Source organism: Balaenoptera physalus, assembly GCF_965194825.1.
Source record: "Balaenoptera physalus genome assembly, chromosome: 6".
In the NCBI taxonomy this organism is placed as follows: Eukaryota; Metazoa; Chordata; class Mammalia; order Artiodactyla; family Balaenopteridae; genus Balaenoptera; species Balaenoptera physalus.
The window spans coordinates 117,655,314-117,678,740 of NC_138885.1; positions in this window are offsets into that span (position 1 = coordinate 117,655,314).

Genomic DNA, 23,427 nt, shown 5'->3' on the forward strand with positions numbered 1-23,427 from the left:
CCACATTATACCTTCCAAGTATAGGTCTCTCAGGTTAGCCACGGATGCTTTGTCTAATAAACTCATGGGACTGAACTGTGATACACACACACACACACACACACACACACACATACACACACACACACACACACACGAACTGCAAGCTGAGTAAAAAACAGTTAAGAGGGAATTCCCTGGTGGCGCAGTGGTTAAGAATCCGCCTGCCAATGCAGGGGACACGGATTTGGGCCCTGGTCCGGGAAGATCCCACATGCCGAGGAGCAACTAAGCCCGTGCGCCACAACTACTGACCCTGCGCTCTAGAGCCCGTGCTCTGCAACAAGGGCAGCCACTGCAATGAGAAGCCTGCGCACCGCAATGAAGAGCAGCCCCCGCCCGCCGCAGCTAGAGAAAGCCCGCGTGCAGCAGCGAAGACCCAATGCAGCCATAAATAAATAAATACATTTATTTATTTATTAAAAATATCAAGACAGTAGAAATAGTCCAAAACATCAATTATTAAAAAAAAAACAGACAGTTAAGAGTGGTAAGTAGATTATGTAGGTACATCTGATTAGGGATACAATTTTAAGAAATTATTCATGTATGGTTATATGTAAGTGTAGAGGTTCAAATGGAAAACCATTAAGAACAGATTAAATATGATTGAAAGTATTCTGAATTATGGTTACAGAAGAGACAATTTTTTTTTTTATAATGTGGGATCCCTGTATAAACCATAAAAGACACAGGAAATATGATGCCAACGGGTCAATAAGCTCTTCAAACTGTTAACAGCTTTCCATTTTCCTAATCACTGCTTAATATAATTTAGCTACAGGTGTGGCTTCGGTGGCTGACAGAAAACCCCAGTTAGTGATTTCACAGCCTTACCTCTAAGTTCTGTGCTCTTTCTTTGCTAAGAGGAGTGAATAGAACATTCAGGTTGTTGTCATCTGCTAAGGAGCGAAGGTCAAAGTAGTATTTGGCATACACACTGAAAGGAACATTAATATTAAACTGAAGTAGCTCCACGAAGTGCCTTTCCATCTCATTCCTGGGGGAGGAGGAGAAGACAAAACCAACACAGGACAATTTTAGTCAACTGGGCTATCTTCAAAAATACCATTCTGAGCTACTAGGATGGCTCTAAATACTGTTTTGAAACCAATAATGGCTACCCAGCTGGATTAATACCCTAATGTGCAAACAAGGTACAGCTATTTGTGGTCCTTTCTGCGTCCCAGCACTTTGAGTCTGGGACAAGGGGGAAGAGGTCATGGCCCTCTTATGCACTCATGCTGCTGACTCAGGGGCTCATTCTTCAGAGTTCCATTAGTGCAGCTGTACGATTCATGCTCCACACTCACTCACGAGGCCCCGCTCTAGTGATCAGTTGAAAGGAATGATGTATGCTGTTTATTAGCTCTGAAGAACTTGCAGACATTTTCACCGGGCTGATGACAGGAAGGGGCTTACTGAAGTAGAGACGAGCCAACAAAAGGAGTGGGCACATCACCACGGCAACAAATGGATCCATCGAGAGCCACTGCTATTATCTCTGAGGGGGGAAAACTCTTGAGGCAACAAGGATTCATCTCAAGTAAATAAATAAATAAGCTACATTCGATGGGAAAGGGAATCCCCCCACCCCCACCCCGTGCATGGGGCTGTGTCAAAGGGCATAATGCAAGTTTCTGTTCACCTTAAAACCTTACTAGGGTGAGTTGTCGTCACCATGACAGGACAGGATGCACTTTTTAAGCTTAGGAAGGCAGTAAGATTATGTCTCAGCTAGACTAAACCCACTTTACGATACGACCTCTGATAGAGCAGTTGTTGCCCCCGGTGTTAGGAGAGCAGCCCAGAATGTTCAGACCTACCGCCCCTTGCCAGGACAGACTGCACACGCCCACAGAGGGCGAATTCAATGAAGTGGGAAAGTAGAGTGCTGGGAGCAGGCTTCTGCTATATGACCATATCCAGCCATTTGCTTGCCAAATGTTTAAGTAAATAAATATAAAGTTAGAGTAAATCTTACCACTTTTCACAGCAATCACTTTAGAGAGTTGATTAGATAAAAATGATAAATACCCAAACAAACATGCAAGTGGCTTATTTTACAATACATTTGGTTTCTTGGTTTTCAAGTGTTAATATTTTATCCATTGGATAAATCAACAAATGCTCCATGTTCTCCTGTATGGAGAGCAGAGTATGAGCAGAAATGAGGTTTCTCATTTGTTGAACTTTAAACCTAACTGAACCTACTTCCAAAATTAATTTCCTGTTCATACGGCCAGAAGTCTATAGAAATGTAAATCAGATAATGTTTTGATAATCAGCTAATCAGGACTTAATTTACTACAGGAATAAATGCACTTCACTATCCCTTTTATATTTTCTCCACTAATACATTTTAATTGTGTGGAAATACAGTACTTCATAGGATTAACATGTCTATTAATAGAGCTTTAATCACTGAAGAAAAGCATTATGCCTACAGAATATGCATCTTCTGTGTTTTTTGCTGTTTGTAAATGGCTAGGTGGCTGAAGAGCCTACCACTTACAGGCGCAGCAAACTGTCTGAACAGCAGCTGCTCAGTTTAACTTACTCTTTTGAAGGGAAATATATATTTAACAAGACACAGAGATGTTAGAAAGTTTTAAGGAAAAGCTGATAGACAGCAATTTTTCAATTCAGACTCAAAATGAGACCATTACAAATAGTAGTCAACAGCAGAGGGATGAAACAAATGTGTATTAAACACTTTGTTGTAATGCTTTCCAACTCCCAAAGATCATAAACAAAAGCAGCCTATTATAAACATAACTCCTGGTGATTCTCCGTTCTACACAGAAAAGCGTTGTTTAGAATTAGTTTCTTCATAGCTGGACAGTGCCGCCAATGCTCCTGGGCTCAATGTCTATGAACACCCACACGTTTCCCTGCATGTTCTCGGATGTTGTACCTGGAACCAGAGCCCCAGTCAGCTCAGCTGCAGATTCTGAGAAAATTTCAGCTGCCATCATGGCAGGGATGGTGTTCACGATTACAAATTTTCCTTCCTTCAAGGGACCAGTTCAAAGACTGATGATAGTGTTGGTCAACGTCACTTTAGTTTCTGCAACTTCCAAAAGTACTTCTATTCATTTCAAATTCATTATCTGCTGTTCCACTGTTTGCTAAGATTGCTACCAGCAATATCACCACGACCACCTGGTTTACATGATCACCAAAGTGGGCATTTTCACCAAAAGCCACTTTGACAGCTACTGACAGTCACTGGTCCCTTCTCTTAGTCACAGCTTTCCTCGCTTCAGCTGTAAATATGCACTTTGGTAATTGTGAATTATCTAGGGTAAGGGGCAAAGGTAACAAAAACAAACTCTTGCCCCTGCCTGCCATCTTGATCGGCCTCTGCTGTCCAATATAATCAAGAGGTGTCCTTTCACATTTTCCTGAATGCCACCCACAAAGACAGGTTCACTGTCAAGCGGGCACTTCGAGAGTCTGCTGGAATTACCTCTCTGGCTCATCCTGCTTCCCACCCTTGGGGCCCTTCACCAGAGCCAGATTGGAAGCCTGGCGTTTCATGCCAATGTGAGCGTGCCATCTGTGAGGAGAACCTGCCTAGTTAACTCAAGGCCCCACAAAGTGCCGCTGTGTTTGCTGAGTGCCCTGGGTGAGGCCCCAGGGATGCTTCCCGGACGACCTGAGAGGTAGGTGTTTCCTAGCTCAGCAGACTTTAGGGGAGGAGACAGGAACACAGGGATCTGAAACCTTTATATGTGGCTACCTGTACATCATAGTTTCTGTAACAACAGAACCTCAGATAAAAAGGAGAAAAAGACCAGCAAAAGCAAATACACAATGTGTGACTCAGGTTGAAATTATAACCTGTCAGTAGTCTAGAGGCCCTAAGACCTTAACAGTGGCCACTTGCTTCAAAGACCAGGCATGTGCCCCTTAAAAATGGACTGGACCTGGTAGACAGCTTTAAGAAAGCTGTCAAGTTACTTACTGTACCATGTTGCTCTGGTAGTGAGCTTGTAAAATGTTTGGCAAAAACCACCAGAAAAATAATTTCAATTTCTCAAGCAGAATATTACAACAATAACACATCAAGACCTACCAATGAATGAGGGGAAATACAAATTGTTATACTACAGCTAGATAGAAAGAAGGCTGTAATTTTATGTCTATTTCAGCTCTCTGCACAAGGTAACCTTTCTTAAAATGTAACATTTCTTAAAAATGTAAACTTTATGAGAGCAAATGAGGTATTGGAAAATGGTTAGAAAGTTCACGGTAACCTTACAAACTCACATGTCCTCAACTGTAACGTCCTTGAGGATCTGGCAGTCGTCCACATTCCATACAGCCCGATCGTCCCAAAACTCGGAGGCAAGAAGAATGGCTCCCAAAACAATTCTTTTCCAGTTAGTGGGGCAAATGTCGATCTCAGCATAAGTTAAAAGCCTTTCTAAGTAAACCTGCAAAAGTAGAGCACTGATCTTTGATTTTCGTTCAGTTTAAGTGCTGTGATAAGAATTGTTAGGAATGACAGATTTCATCTCTTTTTGACACCCCTTTTATTCCTAGGTTCTACAAAGACTTTGCTCAGCCAAGCCAAGGCCAGAGGCCAGGTCACAGTTGTAAGTCAGATATTTCTGTGAGTCTGATATTTCTACTCTGCCCGTGTGAATTTCCAACCCAATTTTGGTCACAGGAATGAAAGGACATCTCAGCAAAGGGCATTCTAAAGACACGCATTGTATTATTACCTTCCCACTTGTCAAGGGCAGCACATACAGCCCAGTGTCGACTTCAACTGTTCAGTAAATGCTTGAGTGCCTATCACGTGCAATGTTAACTACAAGACTGGTGGTGGTTGCATGGCGATTTTACATAACGCTTGAGTGTGTAAAATTCTGGTAAGACTGAGCACATCTTTACCTTCTCTTCAGAGTCAGTCACCAGTCCTTTTGTGGCATGAACTTGAAGATAAAAACTGGTGGTCAAGAGAGCCTCCCAGTGGCTGCTGCGTGGCACAGCAGGACAGGCAGTACAAAGGGGCTTTACAACTGTCAAGTATTCCCATATTTTAGTGCCTTTTGAAGGAACACACATGCATACAAAGGGTAGTCCTTTTCATAGCCCCAATTTTTCACATCTCCATTATCATTTCATTATTCATTTCTGTCTTACATAATCTGCAGCTTAGTCAATTCTTTTGGTTTTAAGGTGGGAAGACCTGCCTGTGTCTGTATCCCTGGGGCTCCTCTAAACCTGCCGGTTTGTGAGATGATTTCACGGTTTCTTTTACATGTATCAAATGTCTACCCTACAAAGAACTGGATGGAGTTAACAGCTGAGCAAAGATTAGAGAGGTAAGCTGTGATTTGTTGTTACCTCTGTAGAAGAGTGTATATGCCATTTGACAAAAAGAAAAATGTCCAGTTTGAAAGAGTCTGTTTACTCTCTGAAGGGTTATCAGATTGACAGCTCAGATTCGCCCATGCCCTCCAAACTCTACTGTGTTTTCAAACACGGGTATTGAGATTATATGTTCTTAGTGAAATTCGGCTCCCATTCCCCAAAGAACTCAGCACTCTCTAGTACCCTAAGAACGACTCTCCCCGCAAGGTTCAACTCTCTACTTTATGGGACTCATCAGAGGCACTGAAACGACACTGGCAATCTCTCAACTTCCTCTCACCTTTGTACTGGCAAACTTGGTACACGTGCTGATATTCATTTATCCCACTTGCCCTCCTGTCTCGGAGGAAGCGAGATTTCTTTCTTTTCACTGAAGCTAACTCTCCTATGAATGAAGTTGATCCCACCTCACTTCTGCAGAGCACTGTGCCCACAGTTAGTCTCCTTTTGAACAACTTCTCCCTCTCTGTCAGAGGCTTCCTCCAGTGTGAATGCTTCCATGTCCCCAGCCTGTCCCCCACTGCCCCTAGACGGCGTCCTCAGGCCTGAGGCCAGCTCCTCATCTCCCATCCTCTCCTTAACCCACTTCAGTCAGCCTCCTGCTGCTACCACTCTACAGAGACTACTCTTGCCGTGGTCACCGGTGCCTTCACACAAACAACCCAGAGCTCTTCGTCCCAGAGCTCCACTCCCCAGGCCTTCCCTCATAAATGAAAGAGCACTGCCACACGCCCAGTCGCTGAGACCAAAAACCTGCACTTGAGTGTATCCTGCTCCAATCTGTTAGGACTTCTTGTTATCTCTACCTTCACTGGTACCCTGACCGCTTTTCTGTCTGTCACTTCTGACTTGTATCGCTGCCACTGCCTAACTTCTCTGCCTCCCAACAGACTACAGTCTGTTCTCCCCAAAGCAGCCAGGAGAGCCTCTTCAATTAAGAGTACTTTATGCGCCTGCTCCAGATCTGCCAGAGGCTTCCCATCAAACAAATACCTTCTTCCCGTGGCCTGCAAGTTACGAGGCCCTGTGCGGTACGGCCTTGTCCTTCCGTGACCTCATCACCTATGCTCTTTCCCTCATTCCCCGCTCGGATCACAATGGCCACCTTGCTTTTCCTTGAACACACAGAACAAGTTCCTGTCTCAGAGCCTTGCACTTGTCCCCTCTGCCCGTAATGCCAGCGTACCTGATCTTCCTCAGTTCAGCCAGGTCCTGGGTTCAAACATTACCTCTTTAAAGAGGCTCTTCCTGAGCTTTCTAGTAAGCCCCTCTAATCACTTTATCCCTTTACCTTGCTTTCTCTTCATGGTTTTTACCACCACTTGAAATAGTCATCTTTTAAAAAACACTCATTAAAAAAAAACACTTATACTTTGCTATACACCTGAAACTAACACAACACTGTAAATCAACTGTACTCCGATAAAAAAAAAAAAAAAAAAAAAATTTACGTCTTCCACACTTGCTCCATAAAGGCGAGAACTTTATTTATCCAACTTGTTCTCTCCTCCACCCCCCACATGTAGAAAAGTGACACAGAGTAGGTATTCAGTGACATGGTATTTATGACATGAGCAACTTCTTGGTAGCATTTAGCGTTTGGACCATACTCTCCTTCTTGAACCTCTCCTGGTGTCTCTTAGGGTTCTCTGCTGGGTTTCCTACCACTGTAGCCACTCCTCTGGGGATCTGTCCCTTAAGTGCTGACAGTCTCTAGTAGGATCTATCTTCTACCCACTTTTTATTTTACATACTTTCTCTGCATTTGAACAGCTACACTTAATTCCCTCCCTCTAGCTCAGATTCATGCTCCAATCCCATATATTCAAATGATTACTAGACACTGCCATTCTGCTGTCTCGCAGGTACATCAAGCTTAACTTGGCTACAAAGAAATGCCCCTCTTCCAACCCAAATACTCTCCTTCCTGCATTTCCTAGCTCTCCATATGCAAGCACCATTCCTGCCTCTCTCAAGCATGTGCTAAGCACTCCAAGTGGCCTGTAGCGCCAAGAAAAGGCCTGTGTCTGATCCAGTACCCACTGAGGGGTCTCTTTTCAAAAGGACAAGCCTCCTGTCCTAAATTCTGCCTTGATAGGAGCAGGCAGTGAGTGGCCTAAGTATTCCTTCCCTGCAGACCACGCAGCTGACTTTCCCCCCTACAGGTTTGCTATAGGGAGGAGTAAAACAATCCCAACTACCTCTCACTTGAATATGATTTATTATTCAAATGATAAAATCTTACCATAGGAATTAGGAATGGATGACAAAAAGGTCCTTACACAGCTGTAGCTTAGCAGGCTAACTAGAGTAAAGCCTTCTGAAGTCCTACTGGCACCCTAGTCCTGGGCAACTTCACATGCAGGCAGTAAGAGGACAGCAGGGATGGTTAACACCATTATCCATTATCCAAGGAACAGAGAACTGAGGGCAGTAGTTCTCAGTCAGGACACACATCAGAACTGCCTAGGCAGTGCAGTCTGGGACTCAGCTTCAAACTGCCCGGAACCTGTTTCTGCCTGTGGACCAGAGCGCTCAGTGATTGCCCCGCCCCACCACCACCACACGCGTCGTCTGTGTGTGCGTGTGTGCACTGTGCGTGCGTGTGTCCCCTCAGGTGTGGAAGGAGAAACCAGAAATCTCTCCTGCTGCCTTTAATAGCAATTGTTTTGTGATGAGAAAAGCAATGGCAACGTTTTAAATCATAATGATGATTAAAGCTCAAATGTGTATACTTTACTTTCTTTTGATAGGTTTCTCTTAATAAAGTTCTAATGATCGTTTCAGGAACCTACTTTCATTTGGGAAAAACAGGACCATACCATGTGTACAAGACAGAAATTTCTACAGATGCTTTATGAAAGAAAAAATATCTTACCAAAGTTACTACTGCACCTTCAGCAGTTAGCTGTGCGGCACTAGAAAGAGTATGAACAAATCCGTAAATGAATTTGTGTTCAGGATCATGCTCGAAGTATTCCTCTGGAATCTTTTCTCGCTGAAGGGAGAAAAAATGCAATTTAAGTATCCACGGAAGAAAAATACTTAAAAGTACCCTTAAGATAGCAGTCTTCACACTTGGGCCCACGTGCCCCTTAAAATAATTCTGATTGGGTGACATGTCTTGTAGTCTTTTAAATCTAAACAATGGGATCCTAAAATACCACAGTGATCCAGTACTCACCACCATTCATTAAAGAAAAATACAGGCACAACCGCAGAAAATTTATGTATTTCCACGTTCCTCCCCACAGAATTCTAACCAAATGTAAACTATTGGGTTGGCCAAAAAGTTCATTTGGTTTTAAGTAAAAATAAAAGACACAGTTTTCATTTTCACCAAGCATTTTATTGAACAATATATTCACTAACCAAACAAACTTTTTGGCCAACCCAATACTTTTAGGCTCAAAAGTCTTGCTGATCACCATATGTCATACTTTTCTGTAGTCAACTTTGAAAACACATTTCCAGTGTCCTGTAACCATAAGGCTCTAAGAATGTGCTGTCCTGTACAGCAGTCGCCAGCCACGTGTGGCCACAGAGCACCCGGAGAAGTGAATTTTAAAACTTTGTCATTTTAATTCGTTTAAAATGTAAACAGTTTTCTAATTTTCTTCTTAGAGGCCTTATCATATTAGGTTTATTTACAAATATTTATATTGTTTGATGCTATGGAACATCATCCTTTAAAAAGATACATTTTCTGTTACTTGGGTATGTTTACTTACCTGCTCACTATTCACACAAAGTGCAACTCGGTTCATATCCATCAACCCCTTATACAACACGTCTTCGGGAAAATGACTAGACACAACATGGCGTGGGGAAGAAGACTTAAAGGAAGATGAATTTGACTTCGAGCTGGAGGAAGTAATTTTCTTCTAGTAATTAATTTCAAAGCAAATCAGCATGAAATAAACACAACTGTATAAGAGAAAAATACCACTTCAATAAAACTGACACTTACTGTGAGTGGATGTAATCTCTCATCAAAAATATCCAAGGATCTATCTGCAACTCTATAAAATAAGAATGTGCATTTAAAAAATTAATTCAGGACTTACTATCTTAGTAAAATATCGGCTAGGAGTAGAGAGAGGGGTAGAGGAAGCTTAACCTTCAACGAAGCAAACAGTTTTATAAATTCTTCTCCTGGATTCCACCCTTAGAAAGGTTTCCTGACCTATTTTTACTCAGCACATCAAGTTCTGTGAAACCTTTTCTACAACAACCAGCCAGAGTTGCCTCTATAAGCACTGACCCTCCCTAACAGGCAATGCTAGTAAACCAATATATTTTCACCCCTCTAACCTCACACTGGAATATGCAAGAACATTTTATGAAGCAGTGGTGGTGGGCAATAAATTCTTCTCACTTCAATCAATGTGAATATGAGATTCATGGTTTTTTCCCGTTTTTTTCTCTTTAGTTCTTTATATCCTTATTGTGTATTTCTTCTTGTCTCTTTTAAATAGTTTGAGTTAAAAATGTAATTGTCTTTTTATTTTAAAAGAAACCAGGCTTTTTAATTTAAAATTTCACCACACTAATACACTGCGCTCATTTGAACAGCGGTTCTCTAAATGTGGTCTGCAGGCCTCTGGGATTCTCCCCTATCCCCTCCTTCAGGAGGCCCAAGAGGTCAAAACTGCTTTTATAAGAATACTAAGACACTACCTGCCCTTCACATTGTGTGACATTTGCTATGGATGTATAAAAGCAAAAGTGGGTAAAACTGCTGGTTTCTGAGCATGAATCAAGGCAGTGGTACCAAACTGAATTAGAAGTCATTCAATTATTCACTGCCACTTGCAGTTAAAAAATCTGCTTGAAGAACATCCTTGATAAAAGAGTAAAAATTAATAGTGTTCTTAAACCTTGGTCCTTCTTTTTAATATTCTGAATAAGTGGAAAGTATGCATTAAGCACTTTTACATACTGAAATATGGCTGTGTTAAGGAAAAGCACTTGTGACTTGGCGGTAAGTCATTTTTTTCATAGAACACCATCTTTATTTGAAACACTTTTTTCATCGAACACCATCGTTATTTGAATGTACAACTGACACAGTCATTCTTTCAAAAATGAACAAAGTGAGCCTGTCACTTCAAGGAAAATAACTCTAAAGTTATTTGTTGCCAATGATAAAATTCAAGCCATCAAGCTAAAAATATCAGGAGTTTTGGAAAACTTCTACCTTCGATTGTGAACTTGACAACTTCTCAACACTTAAAAGACTTTTCTGGTAAGACTGGTGGTGATACTAACAAAAGTGAGTTTTTGACACTGTCTAAAGAAATGTGAACCAATACTTTCCAAATGACCAATGTATAATATTATAAAGTCAGGTACAGGTAAAAAGATCTACTCAGTATGCATGACAGATCAATGGGTATTAATTTAACATAGTATTTATTACAAGTTCATTGATATGATTTAGAATTCCATTTTAACTAATTTAAGAAACTAGCACATGCAGACTTTTGGTACAGTATCAAAGAATATACCAAATTATCTGAAGGCTTTAAAAATACATCTTTTTCCAACTATATATCTGCAAGCGGCTGGATCTTCTTCATATTGTTTCTTCAAAACAAATGACTGAAGACAGAATAGATATGAGAATCAGCTGTCTTCTATTGAGGAGATACTTTTCTCTCAATATTTTTTGTTGTGGAAAATAGTTATTTTTCATTAAAAAAAATGATTTATGTTGAACACTGGGGTTCCCAATCAGGGGTGATTTTGTCCCCCAGGGGACTTCTGGCCATGGCTGGAGACAGTTTTGGTTGTCGTAATGTGGAGGGAAGAAGGTGCTACTGGCATCTAGTGAGTAGAGGCCAAGGGTGCTGCTATATATCCTATAACACACAGGACGACACCCCACAACAAAGCATTATCTAGCTCAAAATTTCAGTAGTGCTAAGGCACACCCTGTTTTAATATACAATGAATTTAATTTTTTAAATTCTCAATTTCAATTTCTAATACAGTAAATTATCAATATAACCCATATAAACAAATACTCTTTGGGATGCTCAGTAACCTAAGAATTAAGGGTCCTAAGAGAAAAATAAATGATTCACTTCTATATTGTAATAAAAGCACTCTAATAATAAAAGCTTATGCCAGTAACATCTATAGTTATTACCTAACACTAAACTTGATACCTTGTAAATTAATTAGCTGGAATAACAAGATAGGTTTCAAAAGAGCTCACCTGTTCTTGATGTGGTAATATATTGCTAAAGTCATACTGTGGAGGAAAAAAAATACATTGTCATCACTGATTTTTATCATATCAGGCCTCAAGACATTTTTAAAAAGGGGTTAGCAAGGAGGGAAGACCTTCCAGAGGCCCAGTGGCCCCGAAATCCTCGAATTCAGAACAGTACCACATGGGTGCTTTCCCCCTTGTTTTAGGTTCTTCAGCTTTTAGCAAAATTAGGAGACCCAAAATGCTAGATATGCTGTTAGAAGGCATGTTTTGGTTGATTATTATAATATATAAATTATTACATATGTCCCCTGTCATTTGTCCTTCTACCCACAAAACCTTCTGTCCTGTACAAGTTATATCTATATATACACATGCTTAAATTTAAGCCATATAGTAGTTTGTGTGTGTGTGTGTGTGTGTGTGTGTGTGGTTTTTTTGTTAGCCCCTGCATTTCAGTTGATTTAGTTCGCTATCCACCTACCCATCCGTTTTCCATTATTTCCCTAAAAGTAAATAATAAAAGTGCTCTATACCAAAATGATTTCAAATCACTTTTACATAATTATTAGAAAATTTAATAGCAAAATTTTATAGCCACAAAACTGATGATAGGTCTAGCTATCCTGAAATAAGCAGTGCTAATAAGACAGCATAATACTACACAGTATCCTATTAATGACAGGTATTTCCAAATTATTTTAAATAAAGTATTAACGAACAGATAGATACAAGTCCTTAGGTAGTCTTTTTTAAGTTACTATATTCCTAAGTTATTCACAGATGTTGTATATTAGGCAACAAAGGGGTTCTCTGGTTAAGTTATATGCTCCCCTTTGTTCTCAGTGTCTAAAATGAAACTCAAAATAATTGAGGGAAGGCAAATCTGAATTTTAGAATAGGTCTATAGAATCTTAGCACTTGTATAAAGGCCTGTAACACCGTTAGCATCAAAGATGGATACTTCTATAGTGCTTCAAAGTTTCATCTTCAAATTGATTTTAAAATCACAGCATTAGAAGTTTTATGATGGAAAGGACCACTGAACCGTAGATGACATTTAATTAAACAACCCATTTTACAGATAAGGGAACCAAGGCTTAAAACTGACTTACCTAAGGTCCCACTAATTATCAGAAGCAGTTCTCTTTCTCCTGCCCTCTAACCAAATAGTGGCTCCCAAGCTCAGCTGCACACTGGGATCATCTGAGAAGCTTTAAAAACTGCCTGGCTTCTGCTTCAAGATGTTCTGATTTAACCGGCACTGGGTATGACTTGGGCATCAGGACTGTTTTTAAAGAGCCCCAGATGACTGCAGCGTGCAGCAAAGTTTAGGGATGAATGAGTTAGGGTTAAGATCGGAGAATCACTCGGGATGCTTTTGTCCATATAATCATGCTTCACATCATTCCCCATCTTGTCAACAGGTGTGTGTGCGTGGGTGAGAGAGAGACAGACAGACAGACAGACACACAGACACTGTGTCTTGGAGGCGGGGGCAGGCGGGTGGACTTTGTGCATCCAGAAACATATATCTTGAAAAGTTGCATAAGTGATTCTAATAAGGCTCACCTACCCCACTGAGAACAACTACCCCACTGAAAAGTAACCCCATGATAAACATTTTCAAAATCATTCCTAAAAGCCAATTGGCCCTATTAATTTTCTCAGTAAACCTTTATTTCACCAATAATGAATGTGATGAATGATCATTTCTAAAACTTCATGAGAGCAAATTAAAATTTACTGTACTTCCAAAAATTAGACTAGGTCGGGAAAAAAAAGGATGAAACCTTCTTGTCTGAGCAAGGTTAATCTTTTTTTTTTTTTTTTAATTTTATTTAATTTTACTTAATTTGGGCTGCATGGGGTCTTTGTTACTGCGCGCGGGCTTTCTCTAGTTGCCAAGAGCGGGGGCTGCTCTTTGTCGTGGTGCGCGGCCTTCTCACTGTGGTGGCTTCTCTTGTTGCACGGCACGGGCTCTAGGTGCGTGGGCTTCAGTAGTTGTGGCACACGGGCTCAGTAGTTGTGGCTCGCGGGCTCTATGGCACAGGCTCAGTAGTTGTGGCGCACGGGTTTAATTGCTCTGCGGCATGTGGGATCTTCCCAGACCAGGGCTCGAACCTGTGTCCCCTGCGTTGGCAGGCAGATTCTTAAACCACTACACCACCAGGGAAGTCCCTGAGCAAGGTTTACTTTCAAAGTACTTTTGAATTATATACTGGACATCAGACTCTTTTGAATTCAAAAGAAGCTGCGACTCTAGCCAAAGTAGAGTGGTTTTTGTACCCACAGATTCAGTGTCTTGGCTGAATAAAAACATTCAGTGATTATGTGATAAGTGCCCAAACTCAGGACTTTAGAGATGGGGCTCAATTTTTGCTGAAACATGACTTGACTGCAACTATTATTGTAAGCACAAGAGGAAAGTTACATTATTATGACTGTGAACTTGCTGTCTTTAATTAAAGTAGAAGTTACTGATAATTTAAATAGCTAAAAAAAAAGCTGGCACATTAAAAACCAATTAAAAATACAATTAGCTTATAAAATTAAGACAACAAATAAAATTAAGGATAAGGACATTAATATTTTCAAATAGCATTTCCCAAACTGTGTTCTGGAAAATCAACATTCATATCCTAAGGAGATGTTAATGTTTCGTGGACAACCGCGAGGGAGGAGGCAAGAAGCTCTGCATCCCGTTTGGTTTTTTTCTCTTAAATAAGCTTGAAAGGTTCATCATTAGGGTGTTTTGAAAGTGCATCTCCAATTGTGGACTATGAGGTGCTCCCAGAAATTAAAGAATGGTTTCCATCATCATGACACTGTTCGTGTCTCCTTAAGTATAAGCCTGACCACAGCCATGTTTCCGAAACCTCACCTCTTTTATTGTTCTCTGCTGTGATTGATACAGTGTGTTGGAGATATATATATATAAACAAAACTTAAATGTGTCTATTAAGTTAAAACCTCAGTTGAACAAATTTCATCTACAAAGAAATTAAGCTTGAGTGTGTATTTCTTAAGACTGGTTTGATATATTCTCCCCCTCTTTGGGGGACAGGAAGGAGAAGTAAAATTTCATACAGAAAGAGTGCAGGAAAAAAAAAAAAGCACAGTGGGATAAATCTGACAAACTCCAATTAAATTTAAATGCAGATTCGCTTTGGTGCCAGCAGGGGACAAGCTGTTCCTTCTTCTAAGAGCAGCTTCCAAAGTAGTGCACGTTGTTTGAGGACTACAACTCATACAGTAATAATTGTCTCTAGAAACAGCCAATCAAAAGCACCTCTCTTTCTCACTGTGTTCAACAATGGCTTAGCAACAGAAACGCGTCAAATAAAGATTTATACTTTTTCTGGGATTTCTTATTTGCTAACTGGCTTTCCCTTCTATCATGCGCTCTAAGATTAAAATGGAAACTGAAAATTCATATTTAGGTCCTTGAAATCAATCTATAGTTGACACCAGTTTTTTAACCTGATCACTGAAAAGGACAATTCAAATGAATGAACTTATGTATGTCTAGGATGCTTTTAGCGATAAGGGGGTCTGTCACTCAGCCCTTGGCAACCTACTTGTACTCACCATTTTACTGTGGTTCTAAGATTAGGCTGGCTGACCGTGCTGTCATCTAGAAATATTGTTGAGCATGAGCTATACTTTTTAGTAAGCTGCCCTGGAGATACCTGAAGGGGAAGGGAAATAGAAGAAAATGTCACAGTAAGTTAAACCTATCAAGTGTGTGTTTTTCCTCGGTTAAAATGTCAAACGATAAAGCATTAAGATTTTTCTTACACTCCATGAACTGCCTGAGTGTGATATCATGTGCAGCTCTATGGGAAACCTCTATACTCTGACTTCCACAGACGAGCTTTGAGAAATGGGTTATAAAATGCTGCCTTGATATAGTACCTATAATCAAACCTGGCAAGCACCTATTATAAATTACCTTTATAATAATGTAAAAAGTTTAGAATAAGATTTCAGGGTTTTTTCCTTAAGCAATGAAATGCAGCTGAGATTTCCTATTTCTATTCAGTTACTACAATAAAACGTAATGCTTTATGTAATACCGATGTAGGAGCATTTCACTGCAGTAAATGAACACCAATAATAAATGTATTAGTTCAGGAGACAGTGTGACGAAACAAACGTTTTCCAATCAGAGGCTGGGCATGCCAGGGCTGCTCTATCACTAAAAAGCTGGGGGCCATAAGTCTCTCTGGGCCTCAATTTCCTTATCTGGAGGACAAAAAGGTACTGCTTAAAGATTCTCTCGCATCCAAAAAAAACGGATAAAACAACTCTGAGAATTTAACTTCTCACTTCATGTTTAAGTAAGACTGCCAGTACATTACTCAAGTGAGAACCTCAGAGAATACTTGCCATTCATTTCAAAATTGTACTAATTCTGTTCTACGTGTTATTTGACACTCCTGCCTCACCCATGCTGCTCTCTGCCTGCAATGCCTTTTTCTTCCTCCTGTCCCAGCAAGCTTGACCCCATCTGCCTCTAGGATCCCTTTGCCAGCAGGCACACCACAAAACTTCTCACTTTCTGCACACTCACACATCTAATTTACCAACTGTTCCATGGTCTCAGCTGCTTGCATAGTACCACCCTCTTAAGTAAACAAGATTCTCCAGGTTAGGAAGATTCTTCTCCTACCTCCAGCTACTGAGCACAGAATCTGGGACAAATTAGGATTCGACAAGTGTTTGAGAAATTATTTAAGATCAGTTACAACTGGAGGTAAATCTTACTAAAGATACAAATTCGTGAGAATTTATCTACAGTGGTGTTGGATAGGTGACAAAGAACTTTTTGAGACCCTCTAGAGAATGAACTATCTTTAAAACACTTTAGAAGTATCCATTTATTTGTGAAGAGCCCATGAACACGGCAATAGTCAAATACTAAAATGGCCTAAACTATGTTAGGACAACTCTGTTCCTTAAAGTAAGGCCAATAACCAAATCCCAATCACTGAAAGCCACTGGAAGGAAGAGTAGCATTCTTTAATACCACAGAATACGAACAATTTTAAAGCTGGGTTTTGGTTTTGGTTTTTGTTTGTTTACTAATTCAGATGAGCCTTCCTTCTTCCTATTAATATAAAATAGTTTTCACCATGCTGTCACACTCTCCCATCAATGTCCTCCACAAATACATGAAAGGTGAGGCAGGGAGAAAATCTAGTTGATGCTTTTTAAAATACAGAGCATTTAAATAAAAATTGCCAGTATCCAATAATCAGAAATATCCAAATGGCATATATAAAACACCATTTTGCTTGTTTCAGATGCTTTATGCAAAGCCACTTATTCCTTATTAACAAAAAGTTCTAGATGTAACATATTTGAAACAGTATCACTATTTGGAAGACTAATTTCTCCTTCAAGCTAGAAATGTTTTAAACTAAAACTCTGATATGGTCCTTAAGCTATTTGGTTAATGTGTAATTTTAGAATCTCAAAAAACAGATACAGCATGAAAAATGAAAATTCACTCATTCAAATACTTTGATTCTAAACGAAGCAGGTTATCTTTTAAGGTCACTACTATTAGGGTATAATATGACATACACTACACGTAATAAAAGTCAATTCTGACCAAAAATCTATATATATGAGGGGAATAAAAATAGTAAGGAAATGTACCAAAATATAGACTAGTTGGTAGAGCTTTGGGTGCTATTTATCCTGTTTTCCTCTATTAAAAACTTTTTTTTCTATTATGAATGTATATTGATTTGTCTTTGGAAATATTACTGCTAAAACATTTAAAATTTTTAATTAGATGTGCTCTATAATCCTATGGGGGCTCATTTAAGTTGTATCAGCAACTTACAGTCTACTGGCTCGATCCTACAAAAGAAACACTTCCACAGGCCTACTCCTGAAACTATTCAAACTTTCCAGCATCTAGTGTTCACTAAAGGATGGCAGAATTGAAGCCTCTGAGCAAAGCCTAGATATGTTAGCTGCCAGCAGATTACTTTCCTCTCATCTTGCTTGAAAATTTAAGATAACTGTCCCTTATGATTAAAGCTTTACCATTGCTGGCTCACAACCTCAATAAACTGCACTGACACACATAAGGGTATAAAATGCAAATACAAAAAAAAAAAAAACAAGTAGCAAAAAACACTACTGACAGTTTAATGTTCATAGGTATTATTTCAATTGGTCACTGAAGAAGAGTATTTATCTTCATTCAGCACTAAGGACAAAATACATGGACTTTTACAATCTTTATAAGGGGAAAGGTTGCTTAGTAGACTGCAGGTTTAATGGTGAAGACTAGAAAATAATCATACCTAGGAGGCTAGTAAGTAACAACCCTCAAAGCTTATCATTAAAGGTCAAGTACCTGTTGAAATCCTGCCCCCACCCAATGACTCTTCCCATTGTGCCTACTGCCTCTGATTTTAACCCATTAAAAGAATAAAGCTGGAGAGAGCGAGAGTACGAAGTGCGGCAACCCGAGTCATGGCAGGACAGGCATTTACAAAGTTTCTTCCCCTCTTTGACCGAGTATTAGTTGAAAGAAGTGCACCCGAAGTTGTAACCAAAGGAGGCATTATGCTTCCAGAAAAATCGCAAGGAAAAGTATTGCAAGCAATGGTAGTAGCTGTTGGATCAGGCTCTAAAGGAAAGGGTGGAGAGATTCAACCAGTTAGTGTGAAAGTTGGAGATAAAGTTCTTCTCCCAGAATATGGAGGCACCAAAGTAGTTCTAGATGACAAGGATTATTTCTTATTTAGAGATGGTGACATTCTTGGAAAATATGTCGACTAAAATAAGTCACTATTGAAATGGCATCACGTGAAGCTGCCCGTTCCCCCAATGGCATCACGTGAAGCTGCCACTGAAGTTCTGAAATCTTTCATCCTGTAAATAATTTCCGTGTTTCTTTTATAATAAAGTAATGATATCCAAACTAATGATATTCATTGTCTCTGAAATTTCGTTTTCTCTGTATTGATTTAAACATTCCCAAATAAAAGTATATAAATGAAAAAAAAAAAAAAGAGAGAGAGAATAAAGCTGAAGTTCACTTTTTTCTTCCCCCTTTTCACAAGTTTTGGATACGTTTATTAAGAATCAATGACTTTCACTGAAAAGTCTGTAATACTCCATCTATGTTGCACATTAATGGACAATATGGTAGGGTGAGTGGTTTGAATAGAATTCATACTCAAGGCCTTAGTAGAAAAGTATAATATTCTAATTATAGGTATAATCAAAAATATTGTCTGAATTAATATCGTTAATTATATTGCATTAAACTTCAAACTCAGAACCTATATTCAAAGAATAAATCTAAGTTTGAGTAGACTGACCACAAATCTATTTCCTCTCCCCCTTCTTTCAGATATCATCTCATTAGAATTAAAGGCATTTTTTAAAAAAGCTATACATAAGACAGGATAAACAGCAGATGATTTTTAATGTTTGAAAGGTGAAAAGACTAGATAAAGGAGTGGTAACTGACATGGCAGAACAGAGGAAGCACAACCTTGGTACCTACAGAGGCTGACTAGGACAGGAACAAGAAAACCAGTTTGTCTTACAGAACCCAAGGCAGGCTCAGAGTTCAGAGGCGTGGTCCCCAAATCCTTGCAGTGAGGCCCATCAGTTAACGAGTTGTCCAAGTGATGCTTCCAATTAGATCTTAACAGACAGCCAAGGACCATCACACGTTTGAGGGAAGCCCCCAACAAGTAAGAGATCAAAACAGGAAGAAGGAATGGGACTTCCCTGGTGGCGCAGTGGTTAAGAATCCGCCTGCCAATGCAGGGGACACGGGTTCGAGCCCTGGCCCAGAAAGATCCCACATACCACAGAGTAACTGAGCCCATGCGCCACAACTACTGAGCCTGCGCTCTAGAGCCCATGAGCCGCAACTACTGAAGCCCGCACGCCCTAGAGCCTGTGCTCCGCAACAAGAGAAGCCACTGCAATGAGAAGCCCACGCACCCAACAAAGAGTAGGCCCAGCTCACCGCAACCAGAGAAAGCCCACGTGCAGAAACCAAGACCCAATGCAGCCAAAAAATAAATAAATAAAATAAAATATAAGGACGCTTTAAAAAAAAACAAAACAAAACGGGAAGAAGGAATTGATGGGAGTGATAAAAACTCAGGAGCAAATGAAAACTTGAAATTGCATCAGTGAAAAAAAGAATGACAGGATATAAGAGAACTCTATAAATTGAAAATAAGGTAGACAAAACAATATATTCAATAGAAGGATTAGAGCACAGTCAAGGAAATCTCCAGGAAGCAGGACAAAAAGACAAAATGCAAAGCAGGAGGGGAAAAAAGTTAGCGATCTGGTAAGTCTAAGACTTCCAACATCTGAATAATAGGAACCTGGAAGAAAAAAACAGAATATCAAAGAAACACACAAAAAAGGTCTATACCAAACCAAATTATGAAATTTCAAAATCCCAGGGAGAGGGAAGGTACTAAAAGGTTCCCGAGAAGGAAGGGATGGGGGAAAATGACTAAAATCGGTAATGTACAATGTACCATACAATGTCAACAGGTTTAAGAGCAACAGTGTAAATGAGAAGATGAGAGGGAAATGTCTTTAGAACGGCAAAAATTAGTTTCAACTGAGAATTCTATACTTTATCAAATAGAAGGAGTTTCAGAGAGGCTAGATCTCTCTAAACTTTCTGCCCATGTGCCCTTTTCCCAGGAAAATGTGCTCCAGTAAAACAAGGAAGTATAACAAGACAAGAGGGAAACAGAATCTAGGACATAGGGGATCCAACATGAGAGAGCAGAGTTATGTGAGATCCCAGATGACTTCACACAGATATCCCAGGAAAAGAGGCATAGAGCAGGCCTAGGGGAACACTAGTCTATATGGGAGTAGGAAGACAAAAGATTGGGGCAAAGTGTCTCCAAGAAAAAAATGGAACAGATGTGGCTTAGTAGACGGAAAATAGTTTTCATAGGCATGTGACAAATGTTAAAACATTTGGGGAAAAAAATAACTGTTAGAAAACAGGCAAGTGAATATAGTCAGGAAATTAATTCCACAGAAAAAATGAAGAATGTGAAAGCAGGGAGACCGGGCAGGGAGCTACTTACTGCATTTGGCTGTGTGAGATCACGTTGGCTAGGAAAAGGGGGATTGGGTTATCCTAGAGAAGTGCAGAAGTGCTCCAATTTCATTAATATTTAAGAAAAAGAATGAAGGGTGTACAAGGAGGAGGCACAGTCAGAGAACTATATGGCTCAGCAATGCACAATATTTGCAGAGTCGTAGTAATGTAAACATTGATTCTGATTTAATAAAAACTGATACATGTTGAGGGAACACAGGGAGGGAAATAACGTCATGGTGGAGCGAAAAAGCTCAGCTTTCACCTGCTATGACAAGAAGTCAATGGACAGTGCTAAAAATTAACTTACCTGTTATACTTTTATTACTTTGGTTAAAAAATAAGATCAAAAAAATAAGGCAAAAGAATTTAAGGCAGATCTTTATACTACAACCGTATTAGTGAAATTTAACGTAAATGTCAGAACCCTTAAAAAATGGGCACTACTAAGTCAAAGACTTTCCTGAATCCATTTGATAATTAGGAAAATAGAGATTTAGAAAATCTACAAAAAAGAGGTCCATGCTAACAGTATTGGATCCATCATATTTTTAGGAATCATGGCAGACATATTTTTAATTCAAACTATTAATTTCTTAACTTTTCAACTGTTTACTTACATGGTTGAAATGGTTGCTCCTCCTCTTTTCCCGCACTAAGAATAAAAAAAATTAACTGATGAATTCTGATACAAATGCCATAGAAAAATAAAAGTAGTCACTAATTATCTGATGGATTACCAATAACACAATGAGATAGAATTCCATTCTATTTTTTAAAATAATTTCCAACAAAATATATAATTTAAATCACCCAGCAAGATGAGTCCTATAAATAAAATCTAAAAACTTAGTTTCACTTTTTTGACCTAATAGATATTCTGTATTAGGCACAAATGAAAGACTCCCCATTTACAAAAGAAAAGGACAAAGCAAATCAGGCCAGGTGAGAAACTTAGCTAATAAAAAAATGTACCTGCTGCATAGCTGAACTACTAGCCAGGAGTATTTTCTCAGTCTTCATTTACACACAGCTTACTTTAATTACCACAATCTACAGATGACGACTCTAAGAACCAGTTTCTGGCCAGGCACTCGTCTCCGAACGCACCAGGATCTCTGGAAGCATCCTGAACCACTTAATGGTAACCTACTCAAATACCTTACTGAAAAAATACACAACTGGAAAGTAACCTATGTTAAACGTAAATTTTAAAATGAGTGTGCTGACCTAAATGAACATATCTACAGCACACAAAACGGTTTTGCTCCAACAAAGGCCAGAAGAATAAAAGCCTGAAGAGGGTCTTAGGCCACACTCTTGCTCACATTGCCTCCTTTAACTCCAGACAGGCATCACAGGCACGGATTCCTTAAGGCTGAAGAGAGAGACAGGCATGGGACAGCTTTTCTTTTACTGTCTCCAGAGCCCCTCTACATGTGAGCAGCTCATGGCTCTGGAAGAAACTGAGAAATAGAGCAATCCTAACCAGAAAGGAGTGGCTCAAGTACACACACTAGAAAAATGCAAGTTAGAAACCCCAGGAGCTTCCAGGTTGGTGAGCATGTAGTACCCTTGCAGAGGGCATCAAAGCTCTGTGCCCTGTCCCCATGCCTGGCCCTATGCATCTCTTCCATCTGGCTGTTCCTGAGTTATATCCTTTTATAAAAACCAGTGATCTAACGGAAAAAAACAAAAAGCAAAACAACAACAACAAAAAACCAAACCTCCGTTTTTTATTGTGCTGCATCACTTTAAATATTATGGAATGTTCACTTCTTGTATTCCTGCTCTCGTAATCAACTGAAAAACTTGGTCACGTATGGCTTTTTAGCAAATAAACTAGGATTTAACATAACATTCAGGAAGACAAGCAGGCAAGCAGGAGTGCAAAAAATTCTACGGTTCTGATTCTCATCTTAAAACAAGGAGGACACAGGAAATGTATATGAGTTTCACATGCTGAGGATAATCTTCTGGAAAACCCCATATGGCATGTTGCTCTTATTACCCTGGCACAGCACTACATTAGGATGAGAAAGTTTTGAATAGCTTAAAAGTTCTGAGTAGCATAAATCTGGATGTGAGATAGGCTCGTCTGGTTGAACACTGTGTAAAACAGGGCCAAAATCACAAGGCTCAATTCCCACATATAACAACTGATTTTTCTGATTTGACCAAATGAAAACCTAACTGTGACCTAAACCCTATCATTTGTCTTTAACATATGTGCTCTTCGGAGCAAGGGGAAAAGGACAAAGTAGCATGGAGAAATAGACCACATCTAAATCATGTGGCCAGTTGACTATGTTGATAAAGAGGTGGCAAAATGTATAAACAGATAGTCTAAGTGTTCTCCTCCCTAAAACACTGACAACTAAAGGAAACTGTATCATCAACATATTAAAATAAGACAAGTGAATACATAAAAAAGTGAAACATTTAAACCACTGTAAGAGTTTTTCTAAATACCTCCTATAATACACAAAACAAAAACAGTTTTCACTCTTTTTCTCAGGGAAAAAAAAGCATTGCCTTACCATCTGTTTGAGATTTGCTCGGAAAAATGGTGCTTGCCCTTGGGTGGTCAGAAGGGTTTGGTTCCAAAGCTAAGTCTGTATAGGAAGAAGAGAAAAAGGTGTGGTGATTTAGT